The sequence below is a fragment of the Sus scrofa genome, chromosome 2, assembly GCF_000003025.6.
Source record: "Sus scrofa isolate TJ Tabasco breed Duroc chromosome 2, Sscrofa11.1, whole genome shotgun sequence".
In the NCBI taxonomy this organism is placed as follows: Eukaryota; Metazoa; Chordata; class Mammalia; order Artiodactyla; family Suidae; genus Sus; species Sus scrofa.
This window is the reverse complement of record NC_010444.4, coordinates 67,401,493-67,411,869: the sequence shown is the minus strand read 5'-3', so window position 1 is coordinate 67,411,869 and position 10,377 is coordinate 67,401,493. Positions and strand designations below refer to the sequence as shown.

Below are 10,377 nucleotides of genomic sequence, written 5' to 3'. Positions count from 1 at the left end.
GTCAGAGACATGTTTCAAGTTTCCAGCATCTCAGGGGATAGATTCTCAGAGCTGCTCATTAACTAAGGTATTCCATTATCTTGCCACTCTCCAAACAATGCTGCTCCCTGGATACAGAGAGAAAATTTTTTTCAGAGGGAAAAAAGAGAGTGAAAATTTTTTCATCCAAGATGGTATCTATGCAAGCAGCCTTGGAGGGACATGAATTTACTTCTTCTCACGAAAGATTCTTCTTTCTTTGGATTGGCTTTTAAATGACAAAATATCCCCCAGAGAAAGCTGAATTTCTCCAAGAACCAGACCCATGACCCAACCTTCTGTAATACTCTTTTGGGGTACAGAGATAAGAGAATGGAATATTTTCTTCTTTCTTTCTTCCTTCCTTTCTTTCATTCTTTCATATCAGGCCAGGTCTTTTATTTTCTTTACACTTATCACACCATGGATTCATAGGAAATGGGTTCCAACAGCTCAGGCTCCTTTCCACTGGGTCTCACAAAGAATGCTTCTCTGGGTGGAAAGAGGCTGGAGTTTCTACTGAAATCAAGACCTTTCTCTTTGGCTTCCTTTTTCTTCTTGTTTTCCTTTACATGTTTCGGGAAGGTGCCTGGGTTCTTAGAGTGCTTAATATGTTTCATAAGCACATTCATTCTCTTGGTAAGAATCTTGCCATTAACTTCTTTGTTTATAGCAATGCCAACAGCATGCTGGGTTACACTGTAGACTCTTCCAGGATTGCCATGGTAACATTAGTGGGACATGCCTTTATGAACATTGCCTATTCTGTTGATGTCTACAGCATCACTTTTCTTGTAGATTCCCATGTATGAGGACAAAGGAACAATTCTATGTTTTCTAAAAGGACTAGAGGACATGTACAATATGCCCCTCTTCTTTCCCTTTGTGTTGGTCATTTTGGCAAATTACTGGAAGACGATGGTGCCCTCTGAAAGGTGAGAATGGAAAGTTTTCAACAACTGTTATGTCCATGCAAGTAGCAGTGGTTGGAGATGAGTTTATTTCCTGCAACTGCCATTAAGACAGAACACCTGAACAATATATTCCATTGATGAATGGAAATTACTGTTATTATTAATTATTATTGGCCATACCTGAGCCATGTAGCAGTTCTTGAGCCAGGTATTGAACCTGTGTCACAACAGCAACCTAAGCCACAGCAGTGACAACACTTGATCCTTCACCGGCTGTACCACCAGGAAACTCCAGCAAGTGGAAATTATTAGTGGTGTGATTACAAGAACATCAAATTGAACCTTTCCAAGAACAAACTCAATACTTTCTTTCCTTCTTCCTTTTTTTATTTTTCCCTTCTTTAAGAAGGATGAAATAGATGGTCTATTCTTTCAAAACTTTTGAATTTGGACACTGAAGGTATTCATGAGACAACTTTTTTATGGCTGCACCCATGGCACATGGAAGTTCCAAGCCAGGGATTGAGTCTGAGCTGCAGCTGTGACCTCACCACAAATACAGCAATGCCAGATATTTAACCCACTACACCAAGCTGGGGATAGTGCCCACACCTCCTCAACAGCCTAAGCTGCTCAGCCAGATTCTTTTTTTATATACAGTTGATTTACAATGTTCTGTCAATTTCTGCTATATAGTGAAGTGACCCAGTTGTACATATACATTCATTTTCACATATTATCTTCTGTGATGTTCTAACACAAGTGATTGGATATAGTTCCCTGTGCTATACAGCAGAACCTCATTACTTATCCATTCTAAAAGTAATAGTTTCCATTTAATAACCCCAAACTCCCAGTCCATCCCACCCCATTCTCTCTATACCTTGGTAATTGTAATCTGTTCTTTCTGTTTGAGACTATTTCTCTCCTGTAGATTGGTTCATCTAAGGCAGAAATTCTTAATATCACAAAACCATTATAGAGAAAAACTGGATTTGAAGCAATTTATGAAGAAAAATATGGAAACCATATTTATAATTATTTTGAAGAATAGGAAACTTGACAAATCATTATGTATAGAGAAAATATTGATAATTTGGGAAATTGTATCATGTAATGGATGAGTTACAAAAGTCTTCCATTTATTTAAAGAAAAGAGTACTCAGTCACTTTGGACAGCTGTAACTAAACACCATAAGATAAGGGGCTTATAAACAATAAAAATGTATTTCTCACAGTTCTTAAAGCTGGAAGTCCAAGATCAGGAGGCCAGGAAGATCAAGTTCTGGTGAAGATTCTCTTCTAGGTTTTACACTGTCCACTTCTCACTGTGTCCTCACAGGGCAGAAAACAGAGAGAAAAAACAAGTTCTCTCCTTCTGTCACAAGGGTACTAATCCCAACATGAGGGTCCATCCCCATGACTCATCAAGTCTTAGTTACCTCCCAAAAGTACCACATCTAAAACCATCACACTGGGGGGTTGGGTTTTAACAAAATCGTGGGAGACACAAACTTTCAGTCCACAACAAGTATGAATGATGAAATGAGAGCGTCTATGAAGGATGGGAAGGGCTGCTGCAACGATCAATGGTACATTTGTTTCCAGAGAGACCTACAATACAGAAGAAGTTCTATAAGGCACTCACAGAGTAGATTCATCTTTATTTCCCAAAATGGTGCTTGGCATCAATGTATCCATTCCTGAAATTCACTCTTCCTCAAGGAAACCCATCCTCTCATTAAAAAAAAAAAAAAAAAAAAAAAACTAATGAATTTGGTTTCAAAATCTTTCAGTCTGTTTCTGTCTGTAAGTTCTTTTGTATCAGTCTTTGTTATATTCTACATACTAGCGATATAATATGATATTTGCCTTTCTCTGAGTTACTCAGTGTGACAATTTCTAGGTCCACCATGATTTTGCAAATGGCATTATTTCATTCTTTTTATGGCTTAATAATATTCCACTGTGTTAACAAAGGAGAAACATCAGGGGAAGGAGTAAATTTGGTTGGCACTGACATATACACACTAATACATATAAAATAGGCAGGTAACAATGACCTACTTCATAGCATATGGTAATCTACCCAATACTGTGTAATAAACTATATAGGAAAAGAATCTGAAAAGTAAGGGATATGTATAGATGTATAACTGATTTACTTTGCAGTGCACTTGAAACTAACACAACTTTCTAAGTCAACTATACCCCCAATAAAATTTATTTTTTAAAAATCTAATGAGGTTACATGAATGACACAAGGGACATTTCCAGTTCTAAGATAGCATGATTAAAAACCTGTTAGTCCAAATTTATTTCCAGAAGATAGCTTAGATATGATTTTGTTCATTTAGCAAATAATCAAGAGCATACACTGTGGTATACTTTTGCTACACACGGTCAACAAAAGTTGGCAATACAGGTCTTTGTTCCCAGGGAGCAAACAATCGAGACTTCAGCAATGGGAAGAGAAGAGTGTGAGTTAGTGAGGAACAGGACTAGAACAAATCTAAATATGAAGATTTAGATAGTTCAAATCAACTTATCAAAAGTATTTAGGCAAGTGAGTTAACAAGTTTTCCACCCTGAGAATTGTATATGCTTTATTTTTTAATTTATTTTATTCTTTGTCTTTTTAGGGCCACAGCCACAGCATATGGAAGTTCCCAGGCTATGGGTCAAATCCAAGCTCTGCTGGCCTGTGACATGGCAATGCCAGATCTGAGCCACATCTGTGACCTATGCCACAGCTCATGGCAACACTGGATCCTTAACCCACTGAGCGAGGCCAGGGATTGAAACTACATCCTCATGGATACTTAGGTGGGTTTGTTACCACCGAACCATGAAGATGACTCCCTTTTATTTTTTTTTAATTTTATGGCACTGTGGAATATGGAAGTTAATGGACCAGAGATTGAATCTGAGTCACAGCTGTAACCTATACCACAGATGCTATAATGTCAGATCCTTTAACCCACTGCACTCAGCTGGTGAATCCGAACCTCTGTAGCAATCTGAACCACTGCAGTCATATTCTTAACCCACTGTGCCATAGCAGGAACTTCACTATTCAGTCAAGACTTCGTCTGTCAAAAAAACCCACATTTTGAAGGACATATATTAATTTTTTAAGAGAAAGTGTTCTGTGAATGCCATGACACTACTTTATGTGATTGCCAGTATTCCTTTTTTTTTTTATTGAACCATGACATAATGCAATGACATGGGAAAATCTTTAAAGCATGAAAACATTTTAATGATGTATATACTCATGGATCTACTTACATAGATAGAGATATAAAACATTTTCATCACCCAGGATATGTTATTTTGACCTTTCCCAGTCAATACATCCACACACCTAGGTGCCCACTATCCTGATTCCTACCCTTCAGTTGGCTTTACCTAGTCTTAGATTTCATCAAAAGTAAGATCATATAACATATACACTTTCACATCATTCAAAATTATACAAGTCTTAGGGTTTGTCCATGCTGTTGTGCATAGCAATTTTTTTTTTCATATTGGTATGGTGTTTTTTATTTCATTATGCTATAGTTTATTCATCCCTTCAACTACTGATGGGCATTTAAATTATTTCCAGTTTTGTGATATCATGAAAACCACTGATATCAACATTTTAGACATGTTTGGTGGATATAAGCATTCATTTCTCTCAGGTATATACTCAAGGTAGAAGAGCTATGCTGTAGCATAGGAGTATGTTTAGACATAGTAGAAGTGCCAAAGTAACTGCACCAATTTATACTCTTAAGTATACTACTATACTATTAGTGAGTGAAACTTCCCATCAATTCCTTGCTAGTTCTTGGAATTTTCAATCATTTGAAATTTTGCAATTCTGGTGGATGACTTGATAACTATCTTGATATATCTAATGATAATCCAGAGGATACAAAAGACAAATATTTCTTCACAGGAAAGGGAGAATAAAGGTTACTAAAGGAATTTTGTGGGATGCAGTTGCTCATGGATGTGTAAACTCAGAGGAAACTCAAGAGATGGTGTTTCAAAAAAAGAGGGACACAGAATACCCACAATGAAGGTGAAGATTTGGAATTTCTGACAGCCAGATGTTGATCTCTGTTCATCACGGCAACACTACACTCACAGATCCATGGCCATTCACAGGGAGAAGAAAGACCTGCTGAAAAGCTTCCTCAGGGCCCCTTCATGTCCTGTTCCTCAGGCTGTAGATGAAGGGGTTCAGCATGGGGGTGACCACAGTGTACATCACTGAGCCACTGCCCCTTTGAGGAGGAGGAGAGAAGGCAGAACTGAGGTACACGCCTAACCCTGTCCCATAGAACAAGGAAATGACATTAGGTGAGACCACAGGTGGAAAATGCTTTGTCTCCCCTCCACTGAGGACATTTTCAATATGGAGGAAATAATCTTAGAGTAAGAGAAAAGAATCCAGGTCACTGGAATAATACCCATCAGGACATCCCCAGAAAAGATCAAAATGTAATTGCTGAGAGTGTCAGAACAGGCAGACTTGAGCACCTCAGCCAACTCACAGAAGAAGTGTGGAATTTCCGTGTGTCTGCTGAATGAGAGATGCAGCACCATCAGACTGTGGAGGAGGGGGACTAGGAAACCAACAGACCAAGAGACTAGAACCAGCAGGTCACAGAGTTGAGGGTTCATCAGGATCCTGTAGCGCAGGGGGTGCAGATGGCCACGAAGCGGTCATAGGCCATTACAGTCAGGAGAAGGTTATCTAAACACAAAAAACTAAGCAAAAATACATCTGGGTGAGCAGCCTGAATAGGTGATGGCTTTGCTCACTGTCCGGATGTTCACCAGCATCTTGGGAACGATGGTGGAATTGAAACAAATATCAGAAAAGGACAGGTGGGAGAGGAAAAAGTACATGGGGGTGTGGAGATGGGAGTCAGAGTTAATAGCCAGGATGATGAGTAAGTTCCCAAGCACAGAGATCAGGTACATGGACAAGAACAGCCCAAAGAGGAGCGGCTGCCATTCTGCATCCTCTGAGAGGCCCAAGAGGAGGAATTCCAAGACACCTGTTTGGTTTCCTACATCCATGGAGCTGATAATTCTGCCAGGTAACAAGGCAATGCTAATTAAAACAAACAGGATTCCACAAATTTGAAAATATTTTTATCGTATTAGTGACACACACACAAAATCCCCCCCACCAAAAAAAAAAAAGAATAAAACATATATTTTGGCTAACAACTTAGTTTTCATTCACTGGGAGTGAATACAAGTGTCACTATCTTATACATGGATCTTTTTCAGGGTTAATCTAGTCCCTCCTTCCAATCTTTATCACAAATTACTTTGCATTTAAAATTTGTCTCAAGAAACAATCCGTCTCTGTGGAGTCCAGCTGAGCCTTAACCCCTTTCTGATTAAACACATCAATGATTTGAATATTCTTCCTTTGGAGGTGCTGAAATTTAATTCTTGGATGATTCTGCCTTTCCCCACATTTACTTAGCACTCCATCAGATCCATGTGTGACGGTGGTTCTCTGACCCCACTGCCCCCTGACAACAACGAATTTGATAAGAGAGTGGTGTCTGGCTCAAAATGCTTCCCTGGAAGACTTTCATATAAAACTCATATCTTAGTTAATAATCTGAGTGAGTAGACTTGATGGGACACATTAACCAAGGATCAGGGATTAGGGCTGGCCATCACTAGGCTAGCAAAGAAGGTAGGCTATGCTTCAGAGCCAGTGTACTGAACTGCTAAACTAGGTGTGGCAGGAAGGTTCACATCAAAAGATGGATCTTAGCGCCTTACTGCACTGCCATGAAGCCTGACTCTACCCCTCATTGATCCTGACCAAGCTCTCCGATTTCTCAGCATCTTGGTTACCTGCCTGGTGAATTATTATTAACAGTATTATTAATAATAACTCCAGAGGATTGTTGAGAGGAATAAATGAGTTGATGTTTTAAAGACCAGTGCCTGCAACACTATGGAAACCTATAGAAATCATGGCTTGGTACATTTTAGAAGTTGGGAAATATAGTCTATGGAGCTGAAGGCATTGAGGAAAGTACTTAGAGACAATGGGATATCAGAGATCACACGGAATAAAAGAATAAGGAAAGAAGCGAGAAACAGAAAGAGATGGAGTTGATGACCTTGGTTGTGAGGATTTCCAGGTTGGGGAGTGGCCCTTCAAGAATCCTGGTCACCTTCTAACCCTGCATTCTGTTTAAATATGCTTGCGTTTTATGTTAATCTTCCTGTTTATATGGATACTGGTTTCACCAGGTTTCTATAACTTGCATACCAGAAAGTATTCACTAGATTATTTCCTTTTTTAAAAAAAGGAAGCATCAAAAATTCATTTGACTGAAATTAAATACATCGCTCATAAGGAAAAATGACCAGACTGACAAAATGATTTCTTTGAGTTCTCATGGCCTTCAAAAATTCTTCTAAGCATAGTAAAACTTTTCTAGGTATCACTTTTATGATGTTACATTATAGTAATACAAACAGCTGCCAAAGATAGTACAAAAAAAGAAAATCTAAATGAATTCAGTGCAACCAGGAAGTATTTATCCTCATAGTTGAAGATTGCTTAAAATTAAGGAATATATAGTAGATAATACATAGATACCTCACACAAATACATACTCTGGAACTGATGGCAGAACCATTTTACCAAAATTGAAAATCATTTGAAAATTTAAAAGTGCTCCCAGGAGGTCCCTGCTGGCTCAGAGGATTAAAGATCTGGCACTGCCATTGCTATGGCTTGGGTACAATCCCTGGCCCAGGAATTTCCACATGCTGCAGGTACAGACAAAAAACAAATAAAATAAAATAAAATAAAATAAAATGAAATAAAATAAAAATGCTTCCAAAGGGCAGGGTGTTATAACACAAAATGTGTGGTTGGAGGGTCACTTGCGGCACATAAAGAAAGAGAAACTATTTCCCTAAATGAAAAGAAAACCTAGCTAAAATGAACAGGCAACATCATACTAAGTATCAAAATGGCAAGCAGATTACCATGGAAGTTATCGGTAAGAAAAGTATACCTAGTCTCATCATCAGCATCATTTAATTCACTGTAGAATCTGGAGTCTTCTTAGGAGCCACGAACCTAAAATTTTTAAGAATATTTTACTGGATGCTCATGACCCTGTGCCTAGAGTTATTTGCTGCTCACAAAAGCCTCTTCCATGTGCACTTAGACACACTCCTCTTTCTGAAAGCACTTACTAAGCCCAAATAGATCACGCAGATGACAGCAGGAATAGAAGAACCTGGTTGCACTGATGGATGGAAGAATGGATGGTGAGAGATCTCCAAAAAGGAAGTTGGTATGAGATCCAGATACACCTGGGATCAGCAAGGGAACAATATTCTTCTTGGTGTGGGGTCAGTGAGCTGGGAGTACAGGGACAGACAAGGAACATTTATCCTTTCAGGGGCATCCAGAGTTGAATTCTCAAAGCTCCTAATTAAATAAATGTGCCTAGTGTGACTCGATTTCTAAATAGCTTTGCCCTTGGGAAAGAAAGAACCATAATAAAAATGGAAAGTATCTTGACAATTCTATTCCCACATGGGAAATTTGGGGGCAGTTCTGTTTTTCTTCATATTGGGAGTTCTCCTCTCCTTAGGCATGATGTCAAACTCTGCTCAAGATTCTCTCTAAAAAAACGTCCCATTAGAATCTGAACTACTTATTTTTGCAGGACAATGTCCTGTAAAAGCATTGGTTTAGGGCCACCTAAGACCCAGACATAACCCTGAATCAAAGACATGCTCTATCAGATGTGAATATCTGAATGTATTATTCAGAGTATATGAATATATATATCAGAATATAAGAATATATCATTATTCATATTAATATATATGAATAACGCATAACACTGTTGCTTCTCTACTGTTACTCATCCCCAAAATAGAGAAAATAGCCCTTAGTTCAGAGTTATCATTAAATGAGTGAACAATAATAAAGAGTGTGGTGTTCACTGTTAATAAAACTTATTAACAAAAATAATGAGTGAATACCACACTTTATAATTTATTTATTTAACAATTACCCTGACCTAAGGGTTATTATCTCTATTTTAGGAATGAAGAATAGTAGAAAAGATGATAATTTCCTGCAATCATATGCTCAAAATAGCAGAGCTGGAACTGGACCAGATGCCTGACTTCAAAATATATAGATAATTGTGTATGGGAATTTGAACATAAAAGGGCCCTTTTGGAGTTGCCATTGTGGTGCAGTGGGTTAAGGGTCTGACTGCAGTGGCTTGGATTGCAGGTTTGATCCCTGGGTTTGATCCCAGGCTGGGTGCAGAGGGATGAAGTATCGGGCGTTACCACCACTCTGGTGTAGGTTGCAGCTGAGGCTCAGATTCAGTCTCTGGCCTGGGAATTTCCATATGCCACAGGTGAGACCAATAAAGTGAAATAAAATAAAATACATTTATAAGATAATGAGGGGGAAAGACTAGTGTAGAATTAGAACGAATTGGTTTTCACATAGTAAAAATAGATCTCTACATCCCACTGAACAAAATAAATCATCAGTGAAAAGTGTCCAAGATGGCAAAGTAGGAAGACCTGAGCTCACTTTCTCCCATGGGAACACTGGGTCTCTGGGTCAGAGAGCCATGAAAATGAAGTGCTAGAGCTGCTTGGGGCCTTAAGTCTATAACATCCTTATATCATCCATAGGTAACAGCTGTCCAGTGAGTTTTTCAGGTATGTAAAACAGACAGCTCTAAACGGTTTGAATGTGATTGTTTGGGCTATTTGTAAAAACTGGAAATTCAAAAAGTTAAGTTTGGAGCTGTCAAGCTTTTGCAATAGAGTCATAACCCACAAGGAAGCTACAAACATCCTTGGGGCTAATACACAGAGGCCATCTTTGGCTCATTTATGTAACAAGAGCAAAACATTTCCAAGGGAAGTGAAATCTAACATTCTCTGTTTTTATTTCATATACTTTTTGCTGTCTTGGGAGGCTAGGGCTCTCAAAAGAGCACAAGAAATCCAGGAAAATTTTATTTCCCAACAATTGGTAGAAAAATGCTCTCCGATAGAACTTTTTGTGATAATGAAAATGTTTTATATACACACTGCCCAAATAGGGATCTATTTCAAGGGCTCACTCACACACATGGGTGAGTGAGCCCTTGAAATGTGGTGAATAGTCATGTGTAGCTGGAGGTTACCATCATGGACTGCACAGAGACAGGCTATGACACAGCTAGAGATGATAGGCAGCTGACTAAGATGAGGATATTGGTCCTAGGCATATTTCCAGACAAAACTTTCATTCAAAAATATACATGCACACCTAAATTCATTGCAGCACTATTCACAATAACCAAGACATGAAAACAACCTAAATGTCCATTGTCAAGATGAATGGTTTTAGAAGATGTTGCACATATAT

The 10,377-nt window shown here is 38.5% G+C and overlaps 1 pseudogene; it reads right to left on the bottom strand.

Annotated features, from left to right (window-relative positions):
• On the bottom strand, window positions 435–917 carry LOC100512704 (annotated as a pseudogene).